Source organism: Tachyglossus aculeatus, chromosome 3, assembly GCF_015852505.1.
Source record: "Tachyglossus aculeatus isolate mTacAcu1 chromosome 3, mTacAcu1.pri, whole genome shotgun sequence".
In the NCBI taxonomy this organism is placed as follows: Eukaryota; Metazoa; Chordata; class Mammalia; order Monotremata; family Tachyglossidae; genus Tachyglossus; species Tachyglossus aculeatus.
In genome coordinates, this window is record NC_052068.1 from 84290749 (window position 1) to 84317807 (window position 27059).

The 27059-nt window shown below is 41.2% G+C and overlaps 1 protein-coding gene and 1 non-coding gene across 2 annotated transcripts in view; one reads left to right on the forward strand and one right to left on the reverse strand.

The window, feature by feature from the left end:
- Nucleotides 1-27059, reverse strand: part of DCC (DCC netrin 1 receptor) — a 1045544-nt gene that overhangs the window by 928197 nt on the left and 90288 nt on the right. The window lies entirely within an intron of this gene.
- LOC119926138 lies at nucleotides 4281-4418 on the forward strand. Its single transcript, XR_005450043.1, has one exon. It is a non-coding gene; the product is annotated as a small nucleolar RNA SNORA7 (small nucleolar RNA).

Genomic DNA, 27059 nt, shown 5'->3' on the forward strand with positions numbered 1-27059 from the left:
GTCCCCTTCTGTTCTTTATCTACACTCACTCCCTTGGTGAACTCATTCGCTCCCACAGCTTCAACTATCATCTCTATGCTGATGACACCCAAATCTACAACTCAGCCCCTGCTCTCCCTTCCTCCCTCCAGGCTCGTATCTCCTCCTGCCTTCAGGACATCTCCATCTGGATGTCTGCCCGCCATCTAAAACTCAATATGTCCAAGACTGAACTCCTGATCTTCCTTCCCAAACTTTGTCCTCACCTTGACTTTCCCATCACTGTAGATGGCACCACCTTCCTTCCCGTCTCACAAGCCCGCAACCTTGGTTTCATCCTCGACTCTGCTCTCTTATTCACCCACACATCCAATCCATCACCAAAACCTGCCGGTCTCACCTCCACAACATCACTAAGATTCGCCCTTTCCTCTCCATCCAAACAGCTACCTTGCTGGTTCAATCTCTCATCCTATCTCAACTGGATTACAGCATCAGCCTCCTCTCTGATCTCCCATCCTCTTGTCCCTCCCTGCTTCAGTTCATACTTCACTCTGCTGCCTGGATTACTTCTGTACACTCTAGGCATGTCACTCCCCTCCTCAAAAATCTCCAGTGGTTGCCTGTCAACCTACGAATCAAGCAAAGACTCCTCACTCTTGGCTTCAAGGCTCTCCATCACTTCGTCCCCTCCTACCTCCCCTCCCTTCTCTCCTACCTACAGCCCAGCCCACGCCCTCTGCTCCTCTGCCGCTAACCTCCTCACTGTGCCTCGTTCTCATCTGTCCCGCTGTTGGGTAGGGACCATCTCTATATGTTGCCAACTTGTACTTCCCAAGTGCTTAGTACAGTGCTCTGCACACAGTAAGTGCTCAATAAATATGATTGATTGATTGATTGATTGATTGATCCCTGGCCCACATCCTTCCTCTGGCCTGGAATGCCCTCCCTCCACACATCTGGCCAAACTAGCTCTCTTCCTCCCTTCAAAGCCCTACTGAGAGCCCAGACTGAGCCCCCTTTTTCCTCTTCTCCTCCCCATCCCCCTGGCCTACCTCCTTTCCCTCCCCACAGCACTTGTATATATTTGAACAAATTTTTTACTCTATTTATTTTACTTGTACATATTTACTATTCTATTTGTTAATGAGGTGCATATAGCCATAATTCGATTTGTTCTGACAATTTTGACACCTGTCTACATGTTTTGTTTTGTTGTCTGTCTCCCCCTTCTAGACTGTGAGCCCATTGTTGGGTAGGGACCGTCTCTATATGTTGCCAACTTGTACTTTCCAAGAGCTTAGTACAGTGCTCTGCACACAGTAAGCTCTCAATAAATACGATTGAGTGAATGAATGAATGAATCATATTTATTAAGGTGTGCAGAACACTTTACTAAGCAATTAGGAGAGCACAGAGTAGTAGAGTTGGTAGACATATTCCATGCCCACAATGAGCTTACAGTCTAGAGGGGAGACAGGCATTAAAATTAAGTAGATAGTGCATAAGTGCTGTGGACCTGAAGGAGTGGTGAACAAATTGTACCAGCGAACAAATCTGGAACAATTGTTGTTGGAACAAATCCAACAGTCATGTCATAGATTTAAGAATATGAAAGGGAAAACACACACAGAATTTCAGAGAGCAGGGAAGGGGGCCACCTTCATATCCTTAGATTTAAGGATATGAAAGGGAAAACACACACAGAATTTCAGAGAGCAGGGAAGGGGAAGGAGTAAAACATATTTTGAACTACTGGTTCAACACCAATATTTCTCCCCACAATGACTTTTCTCCTTATCCCAATTTTGTGGGCTCCTTTATCATGTTATCCTGATTATTGAGCACATATCATAATGTAAACATAACTGATACTTTAGGGAAATGGTCTCAAACAATTGACCCACTAATGCTTGGTACTGGCCATTTGAGAAGCCAGTGACCAAAAAAAAAAAAAAAATCAATTCTTTTAAATTCTCAGATAAATTAGTAAGGCATGAATTGTAAGACGTTACAGAGTGTTTTTTGAAATCAGCTAATGGCAAAGAAATGGAAATGTTGAGGAAGATGAACACAATTACATATCCACTTTTGCTAGTTGAGGGCAGGGAATGTATCTGTTTGTTGTTGTATTGTATTCTTCCAAGCACTTAATACAGTGCTTTGCACACAATAAGGGCTCAATAAATATGATTGAATGAATGAACTGAATTTGAAGATGATTTTATCAGGATTTTCAAACAACAGCAAGGTATTTGCAGAATTTTGGCATGTAATGAGGACATCAGTTGCGTCTTTTTGTTTGAGAAATGTATTTGTGGCCACTTTCAAAAGACAATTCTCCATTAGCTTTCTCATTTGTTCATGTTCCAGTAAATTTAAAGAAAGGAATGGGATAATTATGTTCAATTCTGATTGGCACAAATCTTAACATGAATCATCAAAAATGACTGATTTCCCTATACAGCAATAGTGCTTAAGACTCAGAAAGTGTGAAATGAAAAACTTAATGTTCTTGTAACAGTGCAATTTGGAACAAATGTCAATATACCACTAGCCTTTCTTTTTAAAGCTGAGTTAAAAATAGTTGCAAGCTTCAACTTGAAGCTTGCAACTTCAATAGTGAATATAGTGAAATATTGTGAATAGTGAATAGTGAATATAGTGAAATATAGTGAAACAGTCACTATTTCTGACATCTCTCCATTGTAAACTGCACCAAGTGAAAGGAAATTTAAGACAAGCTGCACCACTAAATACCAATCTATAATTCAAAGTCAAAATGCAGGTAAACCACACACACTATTTCAAGGCCTATGCTTTACGGGAATCACCATTTGAATAATGCAAGCAGAATTCCTAGATTTACTTTACAATCAATCGTATTTATTGAGTGCTGTATGCAGAGCATTGTACTAAGCTCTTGTGACAGTATAATATAACGAGTTGGTAGACACTTTCCCTGCCCACAATGAGCAAACGATCTAGAGGACTGCAAGAATTCTTAAAAATAAAACATGAGGATGCTCATCTTACATGTGACAGATGCTAATGAATGCTATTTGGAGCAATAAGGAGGCAGAAATCCAAATATTTTAGCTTATTTCTCTTCAGGAAATCCAACTTTGTGTGCGTGGTAAATGCAAGGAGATGAGAAATATTTATAAAGTGCTCTAATAGAAATGAGAGGGAAGTCAACCAATGAGAGTCAGACCAGGATGGCTTAGTGAAAAGAACACTAGCCTGGGAGTTAGAGGACCTAGGTTCTAATCCTGGCACTACCACTTGCCTGTTTGTGATGTTGGGCAAGTCACAACTTGTCTGTGCCTCAGTTACCTCAGTTGCAAACTGGGGACTAAATTCTACTCCTAGTTAGAATATGATCCCCATGTGGGATCATATAATAATAATAATAATAATGGTATCTGTTAAGCACTTACTATGTGCAAAGCACTGTTCTAAGCACTGGAGGGATACAAGGTGTTCGGTTGTCCCACGTGGGGCTCACAGTCTTAATCCCCATTTTACAGATGAGGGAACTGAGGCACAGAGAAGTGCAGTGACTTGCCCAAAGTCACACAGCTGACAATTGGCGGAGCCGGGATTTGAACCCACAACTTCTGACTCCAAAGCCCGTGCTCTTTCCACTGAGCCGTGCTCACTGCCACTAAGGAGTCTACAGTCTATGAGGCAAATCACAAATTCAGGAGCAAAGCATCAGGCTGAAAATATGAGAGCTACAAATTCCAAACCTACTTTCGCCATTAATATTCAGCCCAGCTTTATATAAGCCACGTCTCCTTACTCAACTATACTATGAGATTGGTGGAGAGAATTATTAGTGTCCACATCATGGAGTGAAAAGAGCTCCACGTGGTCTGAATTTATATCTATTTATTTATTTTACTTGTACATATTTATTCTATTTATTTTATTCTATTAATATGTTTTGTTTTGATCTCTGTCTCCCCCTTCTAGACTGTGAGCCCACTGTTGGGTAGGGACTGTCTCTATATGTTGCCAACTTGTACTTCCCAAGCACTTAGTACAGTGCTCTGCACACAGTAAGCACTCAGTAAATACAATTGAATGAATGAATGAATATCTGTCAATCAATGGTATTTATTGACTGTTTACTGCGTGAAAGCATTGTACTAAACATTCGTATGATTTTCTTTAGCATTGTATAAAAATATCATTGAATTCTACTACCTATGATCCATTGATCCACACCCAGAATAAGTGGGAAAAAAAAGCATCAAGACATTGACCTGCTCTTTTACAGCCTGTAAAAAGAGTGTCACTCCTCAGGGTCGCATCTGGAGAGTTTCCAGTACTCTACCAGTCTTGACTATGGGAGGGAGAGTCAAGCAGAGGCATATCCATTCCATCCCTAGCTTGGGCAGTGGCTAGGGAGTGGAAGGCAATCTGCTGCAAGTCAAAACTCACCTGTGCTGTGCAGCAGCAGCATGGAGAGAGTTGAGGGCAGAGACATGGGTTTACTGTGCGGAATAAGGCAATGGTAAACCACTTCCCTATTTTTACCAAGAAAACTCTATGGATACACTACCAGAATGTTTGCAGATGGAAGTGGAGTGTTCTGGAAGCGATGTGACCATGTTGTCAATATGGGTCAGACACGATTCAACAGCATAAGACAACAACAACAACAAAAAGAGTGTGGTGAGAACAGGGAATTGCATGGTATGGTATGGTTGCTGTGATGTTCCAACCTTCACAAATGAATGAATCAAGCAATGGCATTTATTTAGAATTTACTGTGTACAAAGTACTGTACTAAGTGCTAGGGAGAGTACTTTACAACAGAGATAGATGATAGGCATGTTCTCCTCGCACAAGGAGCTTATAGTCTACAGAGGGAGACAGACATTAAAATATACAATTGGTATGTATAAGTGTGCAGTGGTTTTGAGAATGGAGTGAATATCAGATACTTCAAGGGTAAAAATGCTAGTACAAAGGTGAGACAGATGGAAGGGGGAGTTGAAAAAATGAAGGCTTAGGGAAGGACTTTTGGAGATGTGATATTAATGAGACTCTGAAGTGGGAGGAAGTCTCTCACATCAAGGGGGAAGGAATTTCAGGACAGACGGAGGACATGGGCAAAGGGTCAGCGGTGAGATAGAAGAGACTATGGTACAGTGAATAGGTGAGCATTGGAGGAGCAAAGTATGTGTGCTGGGTTGTAGTAGGAAATCAGTGCAATAGGATATGAGGAGGTGAGCTGATTGAGCACTTTGAAGACCGTGGTAAGGAGTTTCTGTTTCACATGGAGGTAGATGGGCAACCACTGGGAGTTCTTGTGGAGTATGGATATGTGGACTGAATTTTTCTTTTAGGAAAATTATCTGGACAGCAAAGTTACTAATGGAATGAAGTGAATAGTGGCAGGAGACAGGGAGGTCAGTGAGGAGGCTTGGAGGCTTGGATCAGCATAGTAGCAGTTTGGAGGGAGAGGAAAGGACAGGATTTAGCATGTTGTGAAGGTAGAACTGACAGGATTTGGTAACAAAATTTGGTGAGGTGAGTTGAAAGCAATGCCATGGTTACAGGCTTGTGAGACAGGGCGAATAGTGGTGTTGTCTACATTGAAGGGAAAGACAAGGGGATGATAGAGTTTAGGTGGGAAGATGAGGAGTTCTGTTTTGGGCACATTAGGTTTGAGGTGTTGGCAGGCCATCCAAGTAGAGATGTCCTGAAGTCAGAAGGCACTGAAAGATTTCAGAGAAAGAGAGAGGTCAGGGCTGGAGAGGTACATTTGTGAATCCTCTGTCTAGAAATAGTATTGAAGTCATGGGAGCAAATGAGTTCTCCAAAGGAGTGAGTGTAGATGGAGAATAGAATGGGACGCAGAATTGGGCCTTGAGAGGCTCCCACAGTTAGGGGGAGGGAGGCAGAGAAGAAGCCCACAGAATAGACTGAGAACGTGCAGTTAAAGAAATAGAAGGGGATTAGGATGAGGACAGTGTTAGGAAAGCCAAAGAGAAGCAGGTGGGCTACAGTGTTGAAGGTAGCTTAGAGGTCTCAGAGGATTAGGATAGTGGATACATGATGAGGTTTTAAAGCAGTAGGGAATAGGTCATTGTAAATTTAGTGGTTGAAGATTGTGGTTTGGGAGGGAAGAAGGGGGAGAGTAAGTGTTTTAATAAGCTGCAAAGGGACTGCAGCCTGTTCACCAACATTGAATCTGATAATCAAGTAAGCTATGGTTCTTTTTTGAACAGAAGGGGGAGAAGCACAAGTCAGGAAGGCAGAATAAAAGGTTTAAAGACATCGAAGAAAGGTTGCAAATGATGCAAAACAACAGTGAATTATTGGATGGCTAATGGAGGGGACAGACCAGCCTGGTGTGTAAGCAATTAGATGGAGGATTACTTTCCTTAAGTACGGGCTTTATAAAAACTGGAATACCAAGAGCTAGGCTCCAAAAGAGAGAGTCTCTGTAATGGGCAAACCTTAAGTACAAACAATGCAGCAGGATCATACAGTGTCCTTCTCAGACATGTTCACATAAAGATAGATAATCTGACCATCACCATCAATATAGTAAGCTCCTTGTGGGCAGGGAACATGTCTTACCAAATCCATTATATTGTACTCTCCCAAGGAATTAGTACAGTGCTCTGAACACAGTACACACTTAGTACAACTGACTGAATAGTGTCATCTTAGAAAACTAAAAAGTAAATATGGACTTTGTGCATAACAGATAGGTCTTCCCAGGTATAGCTGATGATACAGTTACATCTCAGAATTTCACTGCTAAATAAATATATAGCACTTCATATAGAAACAGCATGGTTTAGTGGTTAGAGCATGATTCTAGGAGTCATAAGGTCATGAGTTTTATTCCCGGCCCTGCCTCTTGTCGCTGTGTGACCTTGGGCAAGTCACTCAATTTCCCTGTGTCTCAATTACTTCATTTGTAAAATGAGGATTCAGGCTGTGAGCCCCACGTGGGACAAGGGACTGATCCAACGCAATTTGCTTGTATCCACCCAGCGTTTAGTACAGTGCCTTGCACATAGTAAGTGCTTAACAAATGCCAGAATTATTATTATTCTATTTACAACCTCCTTACTAGCTGTATGGAAGTACCTACCTATGAATTTCTGCATTAGTCTATGTCCCTGACTGGTGTTTTCAAGTATCTTAAACTTCTTGAAACAGGACCAAACTGGTTGAAAAGAAAAATCATGATTTTTCTGAAACTTTATTTGCTCAAGGCAATTTATATGTCGAGCGTGTTACTGAACCATATGACCAATTCTTGGTGATTTCTCCACAGGGAAGATTCTATTGTAGTAGTTAATATAGGTGTTAATATGCAAAATTAATAAAAATTCTCCTTCATGGGTCTAGTGAGGGTCATAGTACCTAAATTACCTTCTTTAGCAATACTCTTAGTAACACAAATATAACATCTGTTGAAACACCTTAGAAGCAATGCATTAGAATTCCCTAGCTTCAATCCAGGATCTTCCAGCAAAGTTCAATTTAATTTTGTATTTAGCATAGCTGCTGATGTCCATGTCAAGAACCCTAGAGGTATTTAAATTCAGCAGAATGGAGGAAGAGCAGAAATAACCTGGCTTTGCATTTTTAAAACTAGGGATTTCTGATAGATATGAAGAGTCAGATCAAAAAATAAAGACAGTTGTAGGCAAAGACCTCTTTTTATGAGCACAGAGGCTGGAATGGATTGCCAATCCACATAGGCCTTTTCAGCGACACCCACGTGTGCAGACGGGCTCTTACTATCATTAGCAACATCTTCAAGTGCGAAAGACAGCTCTTTATTGATGTGGCAAACATAAGTTGTCTCAGACATCAGTTTCAAAAACGAATCTCAGGCTGGTTCTTTGTCACCTTAAAAATGGCATAATTAAAAAAAACCATAAATACAAGCTGGAGCTTTGCTTATGCCCAAGGAGTATTGCGGGAATAACCAAAGAGAGGTACCTCCACCAGATGTAAAAGTATGTCTCATTTATCCAGGATAATAGGAAAGCATGTTTAACTGAGATCCATAGTTAAGTCACAGATTTCTTCATAGCCAACAGGTTTAAAACCATCTTTCACAGATGTTACCAACTTCTACCTATGTACAACTGGCCCTGAGGAAGATTGTTGGGTTCAAGGACTTTGGCCACTGAAGAAAAGATCCTTGTTTCAACCCATTACTGAATAACCTGTTCAACTTCCCTTTCACAGAAGTAGACATTCACAACTCCGACAAGCTGAGAACTTCCTTAATATGAAAACTAGCCCTCAGTTATGGACCCTAAATGACGGTAGATAACATTCTCTAAGTTTACAATACACAAACATCCACCTGTATCTTGTCTTCACTGGTATGGTTCATGGCAAAAAGCAGCAATATGGAAGAGGTCAATAGCAAGACAGAAATGTGAGGATAACGTATGACCAAAGGATACTAAAACATCTCCTCAATTGAGAGTTCAAGTGGCAGGACCATAACTAAGGACAGGATGGAACAGATTAAAGACACGAAACACAAAAGAAGCAGAACTGCAGATAATGTGGCATAGTTTGGGGCATCATTGAAATGAGAAGACAGGTCAGCCTGGCAGGCAGCAATTAGAATAGGGTCACTTTTAAACTAGAGACTTAGAGAAAAGAAGCAGGAATAAATATGATACCAGGAGCTGCGGAGAGCAAATGTGACAGTACATCAATGAACAGTCCTACATGGACATGATGTGGAAGAAATTGCCAGTCAGGCATCCATCTTACCAGCCATACTCCCACAGCTAAAATATCTTTGATCCTTCAAAGGACAGATAATATTTATGAGTCAATCATATTAATTGAGTCCTTTCTGTGTGCTGAGCACTGTACTGAGAGCTTGGGAGAATACAATATTAAAGACATTTCCTGCTTATGTGTGTATGTGTGTGTGTGTATAATGTCCTAGATGATGGATATTGTGTAACACTTTATCTCACACACATTTGATATATCTAGATATATAGAGATAGATATATCCCTGTCTATATGTGTATTTATGTATGAGATATAGTTGCTAGTCATATGAAACAATTGAAATTGAAAAGTTGAAAATGAGTTTCAGAATTAAAAATCTAAATATTTCTCATTATGAACCTATTTTATACTTGGACTTAGTAAAGTAATAAAAATCTGGTATTCTTTCTTGTACTTTGGAACTAGAGGATACAAGACTTTTCATAAAAAAAACCCTGAAGATAGTCAGAAGAACAAAAGTCAGCTTTCTCCAAAAATAAACCTAAGGTTGTACCTTTTTATCGTTCTCAATTCACTCTCTTTCTCTGAATAGATTTTGTCAGCATCACAAGTGGCAAGGGAGAGAGAGAAAATACTGCCTGTGAGCCTGACATTGACAATATTCAAACTTCACATTGTTATAGGTGTTGCTTCTATTTTGTCTTCCAGTTTCTTAGTTCAACGTTTCTGCATGCAGTAGGTAGTCAATAAATACCATTGGTTATTTGAATGGTTGTCCAAATACCACCTAATTAAATAGATGAATTTTACTAGTGCTAGAGGTATTTCAAAACTAAATATGAAGAAAGAAGTTTCTTATTTTGTTTCTCTAGTGGTATTAAAAATAGTGCTCATATAATCAGAATAAGATCCTATCAAAATGTTGTCTCTTACTGAACAGTAAATGGGTTAATGCAGTGAAGGACTTAGAGAATCAATAGGGTAAACTATCATTTTAAGGTAGTAGCCCATGGACCAGCTTTCTGGGCTTGTTCATGAGAAGCAATGTGTCATTTAAAAGAAAAATCCAACAAAATGCAATATGTTTACGATAAGCAATGGTCAGTGAAAATCAGTAAGAATAATAAAAATAATAATAATAATGGCATTTATTAAGCACTTACTATGTGCAGAGCACTGTTCTAAGCACTGGGTAAGTAGGGAACAAAGAGGAGATGTGATGTTTTCAAAGCTTTGGGAGGTGGGGGGTGGTGACATCCTAATAGCGATAAAAAAAAATTAAAGTAGTAACCAATTCCGTAAGGGGTGAACTACAAATAAAACATAGAAAGGAGAAAAATCAACAAAGGCAGCTCTGAAATATCCCATGCTTGACTCAAATGGACTTAGGTTAGCAAGTTGGCAAGTCTAAAGGTTGCTTTTTCTTGCACAGTGTCTAAAAGAATCAGCTCTAGTCAGTAAACTCGCTGTGGGCCGGGACTGTGTCTCTTATATTGTACTCTTCCAAGCATTCCAAGAGAAGCAGCATGGCTCAGTGGAAAGAGAACAGGCTTTGGAGTCGGAGGTTTTGGGTTCAAATCCTAGCTCTGCCAATTGTCAGCTGTATGACTTTGGGCAAGTCACTTAACTTCTCTGTGCCTCACCTCATTGTAAAATGGGGATTAAGACTGTGAGCCCCCCATGGGACAGCCTAATCGCTTTGTTACCTGCCCAGTGCTTATAACAGTGCTTTGCACATAGTAAGCACTTGATAAATGCCATTATTATTATTATTTAGTACAGTGCTCTGCACACAGAAAGCACTCATTAAATAAGACTGACTGACTGCACTCACCTGGAGACAGACTTTTTCAACTTCCAACTAAATGCCAAACTAAATGTTTTAAAATAATTAAGCAATGTCTGATACACTTGCTACTAAATGCCTATTGGTAGGGTACCAATGATGGGCAGTAATCATTTCCTGTAAAGGAATATTCCGGTGAAATGGGTCCATCACGTTAATAGGCAATAGTTGTGGTGATTTTTCTCCCCCTTTCATTTCTCAAGAAACTTTAATCTCAGCTCCCAAAGTAAACAAATGACTCACAGTGACATAGACCTCAGTTAAATCCCCCATACCAGGAAAATTACCTCACCTTTTTTAAATAGAATTTATTAAGCACTTACTATGTGACAAGTGCTATTCTAAGCATTGGGGTAGAAACAAGTTAATTAGTTGGGACATAGTCCCTGTCCCACATGGGACTCAATCAAGTAGGAGGGAAAGTAGGTATTAAATCCCTATTTTCCAGTTAAGAAAACTGAGGCCCAGAAAAGTTGCAACTTGCCCAAGGTCACACAGCAGGTGCGTGGTGTAGTCAGGAATAAAATCCAGGTCTTCTGGTTCCCAGGTCTGTACTTTTATCCACTAGATTATTCTGCTTCCTATTTTAGTCTGAGTCTTTCCTGTAAAGATTTGCATTGTATTGAAGACACCTCAAGAACCAGCGAATTTCTGAATTCAGCCAATTGGTTGCAACAATCAGAATCCAACTAAAGCCAATTTCCACCTTGGGTAGATTTTTCAAGTGACATATCTGAAATTCACTCCTCTGACAGAATCATCTCACCTTCAAGCAAAGACTTACATTGTCAAATATCTTCTAAGGAAAACTTGTCTAATCTGGAATGTAAGCTCGTTATGGGCAGGTAGTATGTCTGCTAATTCTGTTGTACTGTGCTCTCCAAAGTGCTTAGTACAGTGCTCTGCACATAGTAATCTATCAATAAATACCATTGATTGATTGAGTTGATTTCAGCCCACATTCATTTATTCATTCAATCATATTTATTGAGCACTTACTGTGTGCAAAGTACTGTACTTAGTGCTTAGGAGAAAACAATATAACAGCAGACACATTCCTGCCCATAATGAACTACGTGGAACAAATCCGCATGCACAGAAAACTAAAGCACCAAGAGATGTCCGTGACAAAACCAAATGGTTTTAGGAAGCTGGTAATAAAACTGGAATTGGCCCTTAGAGCAGGATCTTGTGTTGAAGTGTTTGCTTCCCAGCAATGGAGTCTACCATTAAGGTCATTGTGCCTCACTGCATCACTACAACTAAAGAAGGAAGCAGCATGGCTCAGTGGACAGAGCACAGGCTTTGGAGTCAGAGGTCATGGGTTCAAATCCTAGCTCTGCCAATTGTCAGCTGTGTGATTTTGGGCAAGTCGCTTAACTTCTCGGTGTCTCAGTTACCTCATCTGGAAAATAGAGATTAAGACTGTGAGTCCCTTGTGGGACAACCTGATTACCTTGTATCTCCCCCAGCACTTAGAACAGTGCTTGGCACATAGTAAGCACTTAACAAATACTACAATTATTATTGTTATATAAAATATGACTTGTTTATCCATTAGTGGTAGCAGTTGTTGGGTCAGTGGAAAGAGCATGGCTTTCGGAATCAGGAGCTCTGATTCTAGTGAGCATGATCCTTGTCCTGACTCTGCATTTAGGGCTAATGGAGGTATTGATACTGAAAGAAAGAATTACCTAGTACGCTCTGTAAAATGGGCTGGCCCATCAGGTTTCCTGAAATTAAGCTGGAAGCAGTGTGACCTCAAGGAAAGGGAATGGGCCTAAGAGTCAGAGAACCTGGGTTCTAATAACGCTTCACCACTTACATGAGCTGTGACCTTGGGCAAGTAACTTAACTACTCTGTGCCTCAGCTTCCTCATCTGCAGATAAGGGATTATTTTACTTGTAGATATTTACTATTCTATTTATTTTGTTAATGATGTACATACAGCTATAATTCTATTTGTTCTGACAATTTTGACACCTGTTTTGTTTTGTTGTCTGTCTTCCCCTTCTAGACTGTGAGCCCATTGTTGGGAAGGAACCATCTCTATATGTTGCTGACTTGTACTTTCCAAGCGTTTAGTACAGTACTCTGCACACAGTAAGCACTCAATAAATATGATTGAATGAATGAATACCCGTTCTCCTTCCTATTTAGACTGTGAGCACCTTGTGAGACCTGATTCTCTTGCATCTGAGCCCCACCTGGGAAGGGAACTATGTCCAACCCGATTTGCTTGCATCCACCCCAGTGCTTAGTGCATTGCCTGGTGTGGTGAGCCCACAACAAGCTGCCTTGATAGAGACTGTTTGTGATCCCATGAACAACGACAATAAGGAAGAGAGTCACAAGGCACTGAGGTGCTCTATTTGAGGCAGGTGATTGCAGGCCTATAGGGGTGGAGCACAGAGGGAGGCATGGCATTCTCTCCCTGTTCTACCTAGTAATGGGCCTGGACTAATCAATGACTGCTGTGATGACTTAGAACCAAAGCTGCCATGCCTAAGGCAGATAAAAGGCAGTTGCTCTGAAGCATGAAAAAGTCCACCTGGAAGCTGCAGAAACATTCAGAGTAGCAAGAAAGAAGCACCATGCTAAGAGAGCAGCACTGGATAGCAGCAGAAGACAAGAGCACTTGGAAGTAGAAAGAAGAAGCATTAGCAGAAAGGGGTCCTTTGGCCCCAGACCAGTTTTGGACCCTTGGTGGAGTGAGGGTGTGTAGGTGTCACTCCTTTGGATCTGGTAAAACTAAGTTAAAAACTTTCTACAGTAACCTTGGTGATCAGAGGTGGGGTTTGATTTCTACCATGTGTCACTGTGACTCCCCTGTTTCAGGAAGGTCCTGGTTGGTATGAGGGAGACTCATGACACCTGGCACATAGTAAGCACTTACCAAACACCCCAACTGCAGTCCTTGGTATATAGTAAGCACCTAATAAATACTGCAATTATTAATATTGTAGACTCATGGACAGGGAATGTGTCTATCAACTCTCATCCTATCCCGTCTGGACTACTGCATCAGCCTTCTCTCTGATCTCCCTTCCTCGTGTCTCTCTCCACTTCAATCCATACTTCATGCTGCTGCCCGGATTATCTTTATCCAGAAACGCTCTGGGCATATCACTCCCCTCCTCAAAAATCTCCAGTGGCTAGCAATCAATCTGCGCATCAGGAAGAAACTCCTCACCCTGGGCTTCAAGGCTGTCCATCACCTCTCCCCCTCCTACCTCACCTCCCTTCTCTCCTTCTACAGCCCAGTCCGCACCCTCCGCTCCTCCACCGCTGATCTCCTCACCGTACCTCGCTCTCGCCTGTCCCGCCATCGACCCCCGGCCCACGTCATCCCCCGGGCCTGGAATGCCCTCCCCCTGCCCATCCGCCAAGCTAGCTCTCTTCCTCCCTTCAAGGCCCTGCTGAGAGCTCACCTCCTCCAGGAGGCCTTCCCAGACTGAGCCCCTTCCTTCCTCTCCCCCTCGTCCCCCTCTCCATCCCCCCCATCTTACCTCCTTCCCTTCCCTACAGCACCTGTATATATGTATATATGTTTGTACATATTTTTAACTCTATTTATTTATTTATTTATTTTATTTGTACAGATCTATTCTATTTATTTTATTTTGTTAGTATGTTTGGTTTTGTTCTCTGTCTCCCCCTTTTAGACTGTGAGCCCACTGTTGGGTAGGGACTGTCTCTATATGTTGCCAATTTGTACTTCCCAAGCACTTAGTACAGTGCTCTGCACATAGTAAGCGCTCAATAAATATGATTGATGATTGATGATGATGATGATGATACTTTCCCAAGGGCCTAGTACAGAGCTCCACACAGAGCAAGCACTCGTTAAAATTGATTGATTATTCAAATGGCAACCAAGACTACTATGTGACTTCAAGATCTTCAGTAATTCATTCAATTATATTTATTGAGTGCTTACTGTGTGCAGAGCACTTACTAAGCTCTCAGGAAGTACAATTCAGCAACAATGGCTTGAAAGCTCTGATCATCATCATTTATACTGACTGAGTACCTACTTCACCCAGAGAAAGTGGGAATGGAATATAAAAGCCAAAAACATGATCCCTGACACAGGAAGCAAGGATCTTAGCTAACACAGCTCTCACATTGGAGCTATGCATTCTGGAGGTGCACACAGGAATTGCTGCTCTCTTTCTGGAAAGAAGTGCCCCAGGCTGTGAAGGGGATAAATGTCACAGTAAATTGAGAAAAAAAGGTCAATTTATTTTACTTTTCACTTACTTTCATTGTTTTCCTGTGAGAAGCATGCCCTAAAGGTCCCCCTTAACTTTTGGGAGATCTCTTCTCTGAAAGTGGGTTTGGGGCTTTTGCCCTATTTCTCCCAGGACCCGTGAATACTGCAAGGGGGATGATGGGGAGAAGAGGCACTCCGTCTGTAACCCACCTCCCTGCTTCCTAATCTAATTGGAGAGGTCTTTCTCTTTATTACTTTCATTTTCCTGTGCCGCTCTAGGTTTGAAAGGACTTAGGCTCTTTCTTTGATGGCACTTGCTACGTCTGTTTTCTCCTCTGCCTTTTTCTTTTTCTGCTTGGCCCCCTGCCTGCATACCTTACTCCAGCACATATGCTCCAGCTGCAGGAAAGAAACACTGTTTCCTTGGAGACCACTAATACCCATACTCCTCCAGTTGGACAACATGTGATGTTCTGGGAATACTTAGCCCATCATTGTTTCCCTAGCGAGGCTCATTTCTCAAGAGCAAAAGCCTCCCAGCCAGATCAGATGTGGTACCACAGTAAAGCCTTCAAAATCAGTGCTGGGGCTACCAAGCAGAGTCCTGCCAGTCAAAAGGAGAGGAACGGCAACAGCTAAATCTCTCATATTGTAGCTTTTGTGGGGTTGAAAGTCCTCCTAAGCTCCCTGTAGACTCTAAGCTCATTATGGGCAATTGTATTGTACTGCAAGCACTTAGTACAGTGTTCTACACATAGTAAGCACTCAATAAATAACTACTAATGATGATGGAGGGACTAGTACAGTCTCATATTATCAATGACCAGGAGTTTCCAGGAGGGCCAAAGTGGAGGAGCAGTTCTTTGATACATCAGAGATATTCGAGAGCATTGTAGCTATAATCTATGATGGCTAGTGGGGCATTGCCTGAGCCTTTGCCATCCTTTCAGTCAGATTCATTCATTTAATTGCATTTATTGAGCACTTACTGTGTGATGAGCACTGTACTAAGCTCTTGGAAAGTACAATACATCAATAAAGAGAGACAATCCCTGCCCACCACGGGCTTACAGTCTAGAGATTCCTTATCAAGAGGTCTGACTAGATCAGGAGCCATTAGTCAAGTGGACTAGGAGAAAGGGGCAGGAGGAAAAAACAACCATCAAAAAAATAGTGACAAAGCAGTACCAAGTGTGGAATTCAATTTATTCCTATTTGGATATACTCATCTCTTGGTTTTTTAGTTATCATTCATTTAATGTCAGCCTTTGTGATTTTCAATAATAACTAAGGCATTTGTTAAGTACTTACTATGTGCCAGGCACTGTACTAACAGCTAGGGTGGATACAAGCAAATCAGGTTGGACACAGTCCCTGTCTCATGTAGGGCTCACAGTCTCAATCCCCAGAGGTCATGCGTTCTAATCCCGGCTCCGCCACTTGCCAGCCTCTGTGACTTTGGGCAAGTCACTTCACTTCTCTGGGCCTCAGTTACCTCATCTGTAAACCAGGGCTCAAAGGCTTCATCCCTGGTTTACAGATGAGGTAACTGAGGCCCAGAGAAGTGAAGTGACTTGCCCAAAGTTACAGAGCTGGCAAGTATCCCTGGTTTACAGATGAGGTAACTGAGGCCCAGAGAAGTGAAGTGACTTGCCCAAAGTCACAGAGCTGGCAAGTGGCGGAGTCGGGATTACCCTATATTTACCCCAGTGCTTAGAACAGTGCTTTGCACATAGTACAATGCAATTATTATTATTATTATTATTATTATTATTATTATTATTATTTGGGACATGAACATTCCTTATTTCAATTTAGAAATATTTCACTAAGTAACACCTTTCAATCCATTGCCCTCCTCTCCTCCAACGCACCCATTTAATTATCGATTTAAGCTGCAAACATCAGTGCTATGCTATACTTGTGTGTTGTTTCCTCTTTTGTAATCTCTTGGGAAGATGGAACAATGTCTAATCCTTATTTTGTATCCCAATACCTACCTTCACTCTCTCTATGAGCACTCAAAAACTTATTGCCAATCATTTTCATGGGCCATATTTGTAGTATAATAAAAACTACAAAGACCATCCTCAGTAGACAAATTTGCTAAAAGCCAGTATAATGGACACATAAGATCTATGAAATGCCAAAAGACAGCATGGTTGCCTCTCTAGGTTGTAGTTGTGGTTTGGTAACAGGCTGTTAATAGTTAACTGTAGGTAAAACCCAGAGTCTTTGTGAGTGGGGGGAAGGGGAGGGGAGGGCAGGGGGTATAGAGTGGAAGGGGAGGAAGAGAGGAAATAAATGAAGTAAACTTTTTAATATATAGTTTACAATTTTAATGTTTTAATTTTTAATTTAATTAATTACAAAAGAAAAATGAAGACAAAAATGGACCTGGAAAAGAACAAGAGAAAAGCACCTAGGAGGCCCTAGTAACATAAAGCATTTATAGAAGTCAATTACCCCAACATCAGTGACTCCAGGGGATGCTGCCAAGGGACAGAACAGAGAGTCAGAAGAAGCCACATGGGCTTGAAATCTTGGGATGATGGAAAAAAAGAACAGAGAAAGAAATGACATTTCCAATCCCTCCAAACTCACATCCGCTTTCAAAAACTAAGAGAAATCTGAAACCTTAAAACCTAATTTCCTGGTTCTTATTGTTTCAATAATTCAGAATAAGCTTTTTCAAAAGGCAGCATTTTCCAAGGACAGATATTAAGTCTATGTGGAATTTTACTGTACTGGTGTAAAGGTCTGCTGCTAAAACCTTAGTGAGAGAATGAATATAAAGGTGAATGAAAAAGCAGAAGGGAGGGGATGAATGGTGAAATCATTGGGATGGAGAGAAATGAGAAGGAAAAAGAAAGGTAGTTGGGAAGAATAAAAAGTGGAAGCCACACTAGTATAAGTTCATTTTCACAGCACTTGATTGTGCTATCAAAAAGCTAAGGGCCTCCTTATCAGAAGCATCTTTCCAGGAAAATCTGAATTTTATTTCTGAAGTTTTAAACATAGACTTTCAGGGCATTAAAGAGTCTAGAACTGTGTGAATGACCCACATTTTGTGCAGAAGGAGTGAAGGATATTTTGTTTTAGTTTTTTTAGTTAGATAAGGATACTTGGAGCTAATAACATGCCTAATTACTGTCACTCTTTCAATTTCCTTAAATTCAATTCTAAGTACATAGTTTGTGCTTAATAAATGTTTAACAGTAATAAGACTAATGGTTATAATAATAATTTCCACCCATAAAATATTCAAATAACAGATTGTTCACAGCACCCTGCAAAATGTCAAGGCTGGTACAGAATTAGGCTGCATTCTGTCTGTTTAAACCAAACATTCCATTAGGTACAATATGTATATTTTATATGTATATGTATACGCACACACATACATGTCTGCTTTTAAAGATTGTGCTTCTGATTATAAAACAATCCGTATGTGTGGATGTTGTTGTAAAGACTGCTGTGTGTGCTTAGCAACTCATTCCGCATTGTTCCCCATGTTACCACCTACTGTGGCTTGTATATCTTTTTATAAACTTACAAATATCCCTCTTTAAAGAACCTTACACTGGACTTAAGATTCCCTTCCTCTATTTTCTATTGGTGTTATATACTGCACCAGCAGTGTAGAGGAAATGCATTCTGAAATTGCCTTATACAAAGTAGAGGTTTTTTAGACATTATTCCTCAAAAAACGAATGGAGACTCATAATTTAAAATTAGACAATTGTTTGAAATTAAACCAAAATCTACTCAGACCTGTTCAATGATATCAGGTAATAAAGGCAAGGACACTATCTTGAGAGAGAACTTAGAGAACTGTTAAATATGCATGCTAGCAATTTTGATGGTAGCAAAGATGGAGAGAGGGCAATTCATGAATAGAGGACAAAAGATAAGTGCAAGTAGAAAAAGGGAGAGAGATAAGGAAGGGAGCATTCAAAATGTGAGGCTAAAGAGGAAGCGAAGATGTGTGCCAAGAAACCAAGACAATTGCTACTCAGAAACGTGACAAGAATAATGCCAGATTTGGGTGGTGGGTAGTAGGGGGTGGGGTGGGCTTGGGCTGATTTCAGATCATGAAGGAGAAAGATTACTGTCTCACAGCATATAAACATATGTAAACATTTATATGCATACATTGTATTCCTCAGATAACTCCTGCATTTGAATTTTCATTTAGAAAATATAACATAGCCAGCCTTCTGGGCAGTGTCTATCAATGATTAAAACCGAATGAATATATTCAGATGTGAGAAAAGAAATTACCCTTCCAGGTGACCCATCGGTAAGAACAGAGAAGGGGAAATATCATCCTTCACAGGATAAATTATCCACTTGAAGTAGGTATTCTCATTGAATATTAGTGCATACGTCTTCTGCACATACAGTATACGTTATACTGGAGTCAGATGTGGTTCCTGCTGTTCTGATGTTATATAAACAGCACTGCTGATATCGATATTCTTCCGTTTAAACCCAAATTATACTTAAAAACCAAATCCAAATTCCTCCTCCTAAAAATTTCAGTTGTTAAATGAGGGAAAACATCTTTTGACAGGATGCTGCTATTGAGAAAAAGGAACTTGTTGACTTCAAAAGGGATTAATGGATTAATCACCAAGGCTGGTCTCCTTCTTTGGTAAACATACTTATCCTACAGCCTGCTTTCACCAACCACAGGGAGACAATCTGACGCTGCTTTAAATGCCATTTGACAACTACAACAAACTAGCCAAGGAGCCAGGCTGATTTTGTCACACCATTTCTGGAGTTTCATCCTCTGCTTGCATTATCACATAGTGTTCTGACTTTTAAATGGACACATGACCTATCTTCCCTGCCACCCCCGGGTAGAACTGGGCCTGACCATGTTGGCTTTTAAGTAAAACTGTTCCAGTTTGCAACTGCAAATGTATTTCTCATAGGATTTGAAAATTGTTTTATCTAAAAGACTCCAATACGTTGTTTAAAAATGATGAATTACCTTTGGACTGAACGAAAGCCTGAAAAATCCTTGTTGACAGAGTTTTTAGAAAAGACCTCAATCCATTTTTCTGGAAGCTACTTGAAGGCAAGGACCTTATCTTGTAGTCTTCAAAGTTTTCTCCAGAGCCAGTAAAAATATTAAAAACAGCGTTGTTGTCTTGTACCCATTTTCACTTGATGTTGAAACTTACACAATTCATTTGACTCTAAGGAACACTGTAAGAGTATGGAGGTTTTCAGGAGTGTGCTTTCCTTCTTTGGCATTCTCTAAACTGTAGTAATATATAATAAAATAATAATTGCATTTATTAAGCACTTACTATGTGCATAGCACTGTTCTAAGCACTGGGGAGGTGACAAGGTGATCAAGTTGTCCCACAGGGGGCTCACAGTCTTAATCCCCATTTTACAGATGAGGTAACTGAGGCATGGAGAAGTTAAGTGACTTGTCCAAAGTCACACAGCTGACAAGTGGTGGAGCCGGGATTTGAACCCATGACCTCTGACTCCAAAGCCCGTGCTCTTTCCACTGAGCCACGATGTGCATCTGGTGTATTTTTCTGCTAACATGTACACTGCTATCTCATGCTGTTGGGAACATTGTGTTTTGTTTCCATTTCCGTCAAGGTGCATGAATAGGGCAGATTCAATCACAGAGTATTTCTGCTGACAAAATAGATCATCTGAATGAAAAGATCAAGGCAGTGTGAAATTGTCAGTGAGGCCTGTAAAATTAGCTCTGAGGACTCTGGGAACACCTTCCCTTGCCCATCAATCAATATTACCTACTGAATGGGGCTAAAGCAGCCCAGTGTCTTAGTACATAGAGCACAGGCCTGTGAGTCAGAAGGACCTGCATTCTAACCCCGGCACTGACACTTGTCTGCTGTGTGACCTTCAGCAAGTCACTTCACTTCTCTGTGCCTCAATTACTTCATCTGTAAAATGGGGATTAAGACTGTGAGCACTATATGGGCTCAGCCCAATTACCTTATATCTAACCGAGGGCTTAGTACAGTGCCTAGCACATAGTAAGCGCTTAACAAATACCACAGTTATTAGAGCTGAGTACTAGACAATGCAACATCATATGAAGAATGGTCCCCATTTTCTAGGTGTTAACACACAAGTATAACAACACATACACACAATTAGGACCAAAGCCAGGAACAGCAAACACCCCAAAAAACTTAACAAAGGGGTTAGATTTGGGTGTAGCTGGACTAAAGAAGCAGCGTGGCTCAGTGGAAAGAGCACGGGCTTTGGAGTTAGAGATCGTGGGTTCAAATCCCAGCTCCACCACTTGTCAGCTGTGTGACTTTGGGCAAGTCACTTCACTTCTCTGGGCCTCAGTTACCTCATCTGGAAAATGGGGATTAAGACTGTGAGCCCCACGTGGGACAACCTGATCACCTTGTAACCTCCCCAGGGCTTAGAACAGTGCTTTGCACATAGTAAGCACTTAATAAATGCCATTATTATGCCATTATTATTACTAAAGCTAGAGGAGGTTAACCTGGAAAGAACTCCTGGAGGAACAGACTTTCAGTGTGCTGAAATGCATGTGCTTTGTGCATTCCTGGGCAGAAGATCACAAGCAGTAACTTTCAAGAGAAAGAGAGAGATTATCATAGAACAGTGAGCAAGTTAGCTCGCTTGGTGAAGATGTGAGCTTCTCCAAGGGAAGAGGCAGGGGTTGGCTAAAGGAGACTAGAATGGAATGACTTGAAGCCAAGGATTGGGAGTTGATATTTGACACAAGTGTCTGCTGAAAGGACATGAACAGATCAAGTTTAGGAAGGTGGTTCTCACTGCTTTACGTCAAGTAGAGTGTAGCAATTAATGATTGGAGGTAAGGAGGGTGAAGAAAGTATTTTTTTTCTATTAAAGAAGGGTTAAAAGTAGGAAGCTGAATTGAGACTCTAGCTCTGGATTTGCCTGCACAAGGTAACCCAGGGGATCAGCTGGCTCTTAACCTGCTTCCTTCTCACATATCCCATTGTATGCAATAAAATGTGGCCTCTGGAAAATATTGGGAAGGGCTAATAAACCATACTAATGTATGTAAAATGCTTTAGCTGATCAGAAAAAAGTGCTATATAAACAAGATTTCGTTGTTGCAACACTCAGCAGGCCTACCATTTAAGGAAGTATGCACTCTGGAAGGAGCACTAAAACCTCTGCACTTTCTAGACAACTTTCACACAGCAGTGCTGGAGGAAGCCCGCTATGCCCAGACTTTAGGACATTTGTTTAACACTGGGTTTGGTGATAAGAGGAGCATCACCCTAGGCAAAGGCTAAAAAGAGGATGACAGAATACATACTCCCTTTTCCTAAAAATATTGCCCTACTTATTGACTTAGCCATGAGGAGAAGCTGGCTGTGTTTAGAGCATTGTTGCTTTGCAGTGGTCCATAGAACCTAGTATTGTATTGTGAACAATCGGCACATGCAAAGTCTTTAGAAAAATTTTTTTTAAAAAATCCAGATCTGCCCTCTGAAGTCCTGGACTTACATAGTACAAAAGCAGTGTGGCTCAGTGGAAAGAGCACAGGCTTGGGAGTCAGAGGTCATGGGTTCTAACCCCAGTTCCGCCACTTGTCAGTTATGTGACTTTGGGTAAGTCACTTAACTTCTCTGGGCCTCAGTTAACTCATCTGTAAAATGGGGATTAAGACTGTGAACCCCACGTGGGACAACCTGATGACCTTGTATCCCCCCCAGTGCTTAGAACCGTGCCTAACACATAATAAGTGCTTAACAAATGCCATCATTATTAGTAGGAAGAGAATGGGCATGGGAGTCAGGGGACTTGGTTTCTTATCCCAGTTTCACCGCTTATCTGCCATGTGACCTTGGGTTAGTCACTTCTCTGTGCTTCCATTACCTCATCTGTTGCTGATCTGTACTTTCCAAGCGCTTAGTACAGTGCTCTGCACACAGAAAGCACTCAATAAATTTGATTGAATGAATGAATGAATGTAAAATAGGGATCAAATCCTACTTCCTCCTACTTAGACATGTGGGACAGGGACTGTGTCCAACATGATTACCTTGTATCTACCCCAGCACTTAGTATAGTACTTGGCACACAGTAAGCACTTAAATACCATGATTATTAATTTCTATTTAAATAGTATTCCCCTCTGCCTTCCTTCTTATTGAATTCTTAGTCACCAACCCTGTAATATAAAGTCATTATGGTAGCAAAAAATACAGCATCCAAAGCTCTTACACATGTTTAATTTGAAAGTTATGCAAGGTAAGGATGAATGTGGAAATTAACTGATTTTTAAACTGTATTTTTGCTCTCCTTCTCTCTCTCTGACAGTTCAGAGATCATATGCTCTGCTGACTGATGGCATGGAGTCTCAGAGGACCTTGTTTCTTATCTTGGCTCCACCACTTCTCTGCTGTGTGACCTTGAGTAAGTCACTTAACTTCTCTGTGCCTCTACTGTGCTGGAGGAGTCACAAACCAGGTAGAAGCCTCTATATCAAACTTACTCCTCCCCCTCCTCTTTGACAAGTCCTTGTCTCAGGAACTTCATCCTAACTTACTGGCACTGTGAGTTTTCATCCTCATCCCCAAATGCAGTAGGTGGTACAGCCTAGTCATTATTCATATGTGCAGTCTACTAGCTTCTTCCTCCTAGGTGCTGGAGAAGGGAAGGATGCCCTTTCCTCTCCATCCAAACTGCTACCACACTGATCTATCTCACACTATTCTGTCCCACCTTAACAACTGCATCTTCCTCCTGACTCTCCCCACTTTAGTCCATATTTCACTCTGCTGCCCAGATCACGTTTTGACAAAAATGTTCAGTCCATGTTCCCCCACTCCTCAAGAACCTTCAGTTGTTATCCATTTACCTCCACATCAAACAGAAACTCCTTACCATAGGCTTTAAAGCACTTAATCACCTTGCCCCTTCCTCCCTTAACTCTCCCGTTTCCTACTTCAAACAGATCACGAACTTCTCTCCCTGAATGCCATCCTATTCACAGTACCTCCATCTCATATATTCTCACTGCAGACCCCTCACCCATGTCTCTAGACTGGAATGCCCTTCCTCTTCATTTATGACAGATGACCATTCTTACCACCAACAAAGCCTTATTAAAACCACATATATCTCCTCCAAGAGGTCTTCCCCAAATACTCCCTCATTTCCTCTTCTCCCAATCCTGTGTCACCCTTACACTTGGATTTGCAGCCTTTTTTCATCCTCCTTCAGCTCCACAGTACTAATGTTCATATCCATTGTTTACTTAGATGCAACTCATTGGAGGCAGGGAACATGTCTACTGACTCTGTTATACTGTTCTCTCCCAAGTGCTTGGGACAGTGTTCTGCACACAGTAAGTACCCTAAATACAGTTGATTGAGGGCCAGAGAGGGTAGGAAGTGTAGGTAGGATTTAGGTAGGCTCCCCCTTCCCTAATATCTACAATGCCAGGTCCTTCATGCCAACCTGATTCCAGTGGCAGGGGAAAAGGAAATGGGGGTGGTCTGAAAGGTAGATGGGGTTGTACTTCCCCAGCAGCTGATCTGGCTGCCTCTACTGCCACTCCTCTCTGGGGACCAGAAAGTAGGCCAAATCCCTTCTCCCAGGCAGGCAGATTGGGTGGATTTTGTGCAGCTGCCCTTTATCTGTCCCTGGCAAGGACAGAAAAGATCACCACCCCTAAGGAAAAACCTTGGGATGCTCTCAGTGACATTGTGCCAGAATCACTCAGTCACTTGCTTCAAACAAATGCAATAAAGCCTCCAAGCCAGCTGATTCCCCGTTATCTATCAAGGTGGACTCTGGGAGCATCAAAAAGATGACAGTTTGTTCTTGTAAAGTGGTCAGTCCTCCAGAGATTCAATTCCCTGGGGCAAAGCCAAGCCAGGTGCCCATGGCTTCTGTGTCCAAGCTATCTTTGTCACTCATCCATATGCTGATGAGCATCTAAATGAAGTCAAATGAATTCGGGACCTTACTGGTCACTAGACACAGTACAGCCACTGTGGGGGACATAACCCAACCTATAATTTCCTGATCTTTGACAGCTCACTCATATGAGCAGGCTGTAGTCAGCTCCATTTCTGATCTTGATTATGTGTACTGCATCAGGCACTTGGTATTCTGGACCACATTGCTCATAAGATGTGTGTCAGCTTTTTTTCCCCTTTCTGCTATCCCAGGCTGCTTCAGCAGTTTAAGCAGAAAAGCTAAGGTAGCCAGCAAGAACACAAAATTTATGACACAGAAAACAATGCAGTTTCAACAACTGCCGTATTTTTTTCCCTCATTTCACATCACAGGGCTAACTTCAAGGATATATTTTTTACACCCCTAGCAAGCAACTATTCTCAAAGAAAAATATATTTTGGTGTTTCATCATTCAGCAATCACAAATCCAAATCCAGGCTTGAAACAACATTAGGGAAATATCATCTTCAATCCCACAGTTCTGAAGTCAGAAGCAGCATGGCCTAGTGGATAGAGCAAGGGCCTCATAGTCAGAAGGACTGGGTTTTGAATTTTGTCTCCTCTACTTGTCTGCTGTGTCACCTTTGGTGAGTCATTTAACTCCTGTATGCCACAATTACCTCAATTGTAAAATGGGGATTAAGACTGTGAGCCCCATAGAAGATATGGACTGGGTCCAACCTGATTAGCTTAATAAATAATAAATAATGATGGCATTTATTAAGTACTTACTATGTGCAAAGCACTGTTCTAAGAGCTGGTGAGGTTGCAAGGTGATCAGGTTGTCCCATGGGAGGCTCACAGTCTTAATCCCCATTTTACAGATGAGGTAACTGAGGCACAGAGAAATTAAGTGGCTTGCCCAAAGTCAGACAGCTGACGATTGTCAGAGCCGGGATTTGAACCCATGACCTATGACTGCAAAGCCCGGGCTCTTTCCACTGAGCCATGCTGCTGGTAATGATAATAATGATTCTGGTATTTAAGTGCTTACTGTGTGCCAGGCACTGTACTAAGCACTGGGGTGGGTACAAGCAAATTGGGTTAGACACAGTCCCTATCCCTCCTGGGGTCCACAGTTTAATCTCCATTTCACAAATGAGGTAACCGAGGCACAGAGAAATCAAGTGACTTGCCCAATGTCGCACAGTGGACAAGTGGTGGAGTTGGGATTAGAATCCGGGTCCTCTGACTTGCAGGCCCAAACTGGAATTTCAGAAATAGTGATTAAATCACCACCCCTACAGGCATTTCTAGCCTCTGAGAGCAATTGCAAATTATCTCCCAATTACCTTCTTTGTAGTTTCACACTCAAATATTTGACTGAAAGTGGTGCCTTTTGATTGAAGAAGGCAACCATTAACTTGAGGTGAGTGCTTTGCTTGAAGGTGAAGTTTCTCAAACAAATTACTTCGGATCTTCCAAACTGATAGCTCCAGGCGTCTAAGGTTTTCTTATCCATAAGGCCTTGAGAGGAAGTTGGACAGTTTTCCTACCCCCATGCCCTAGTTGCCAAATTCTTGAAACTAAATGGGTGACTTCAAGAAGCAGACAGAAGGGAAAACGTTTAAAAACACCAGATCAATAAGATAACTCTCATCTGTGGAGCTACCCAAATTCAGTTAGGAATTTCTCTTCACAATGTGCAATACACATTTTCATATCACTGGCCAGTTCATTCAAACATAACTAAATCTAGACCTACTTCCACAGACACAGGGATACAGCCAATTCTTCCATAAAATGAGACATCAATTTCCGTTCCCACCCCCACCCCTACCCCCTAGGACAAATGTCTAAATCCTTCTTCCAGAGTCATAGGGATTCCCTCTCATCTGTATTCACTTCCCCTTTATCTCTACAGATAACTCTTCGGCTCTTTCACTCTTCTATCTTTACAACCTTTCCTCATTCCTGCCCCATTCATAGTCATATACATAACCTCTGTATAGGCATTACCACAAATCTTAATTCCTTGGCTTTCCCTAAACATTCTCCATCACACACACACACACACACACACACACACACACACACACGCACGCACGCATATATATCTACATATAGGTATATAGATAGATATATAGATATAGATATAGATATAATCTACCAGCATCTACCTCAGGGTTTAGTACAGTGCAAGCAAATACCATTAAAATATAATAATAATATTGATATATTATATCAATATATAATAAAATATAATATAATATACATTATATATTATAATAATAATATAATAATAAATAATATTGAAAAAATCATGCAATTGGTCTTATTCCTTT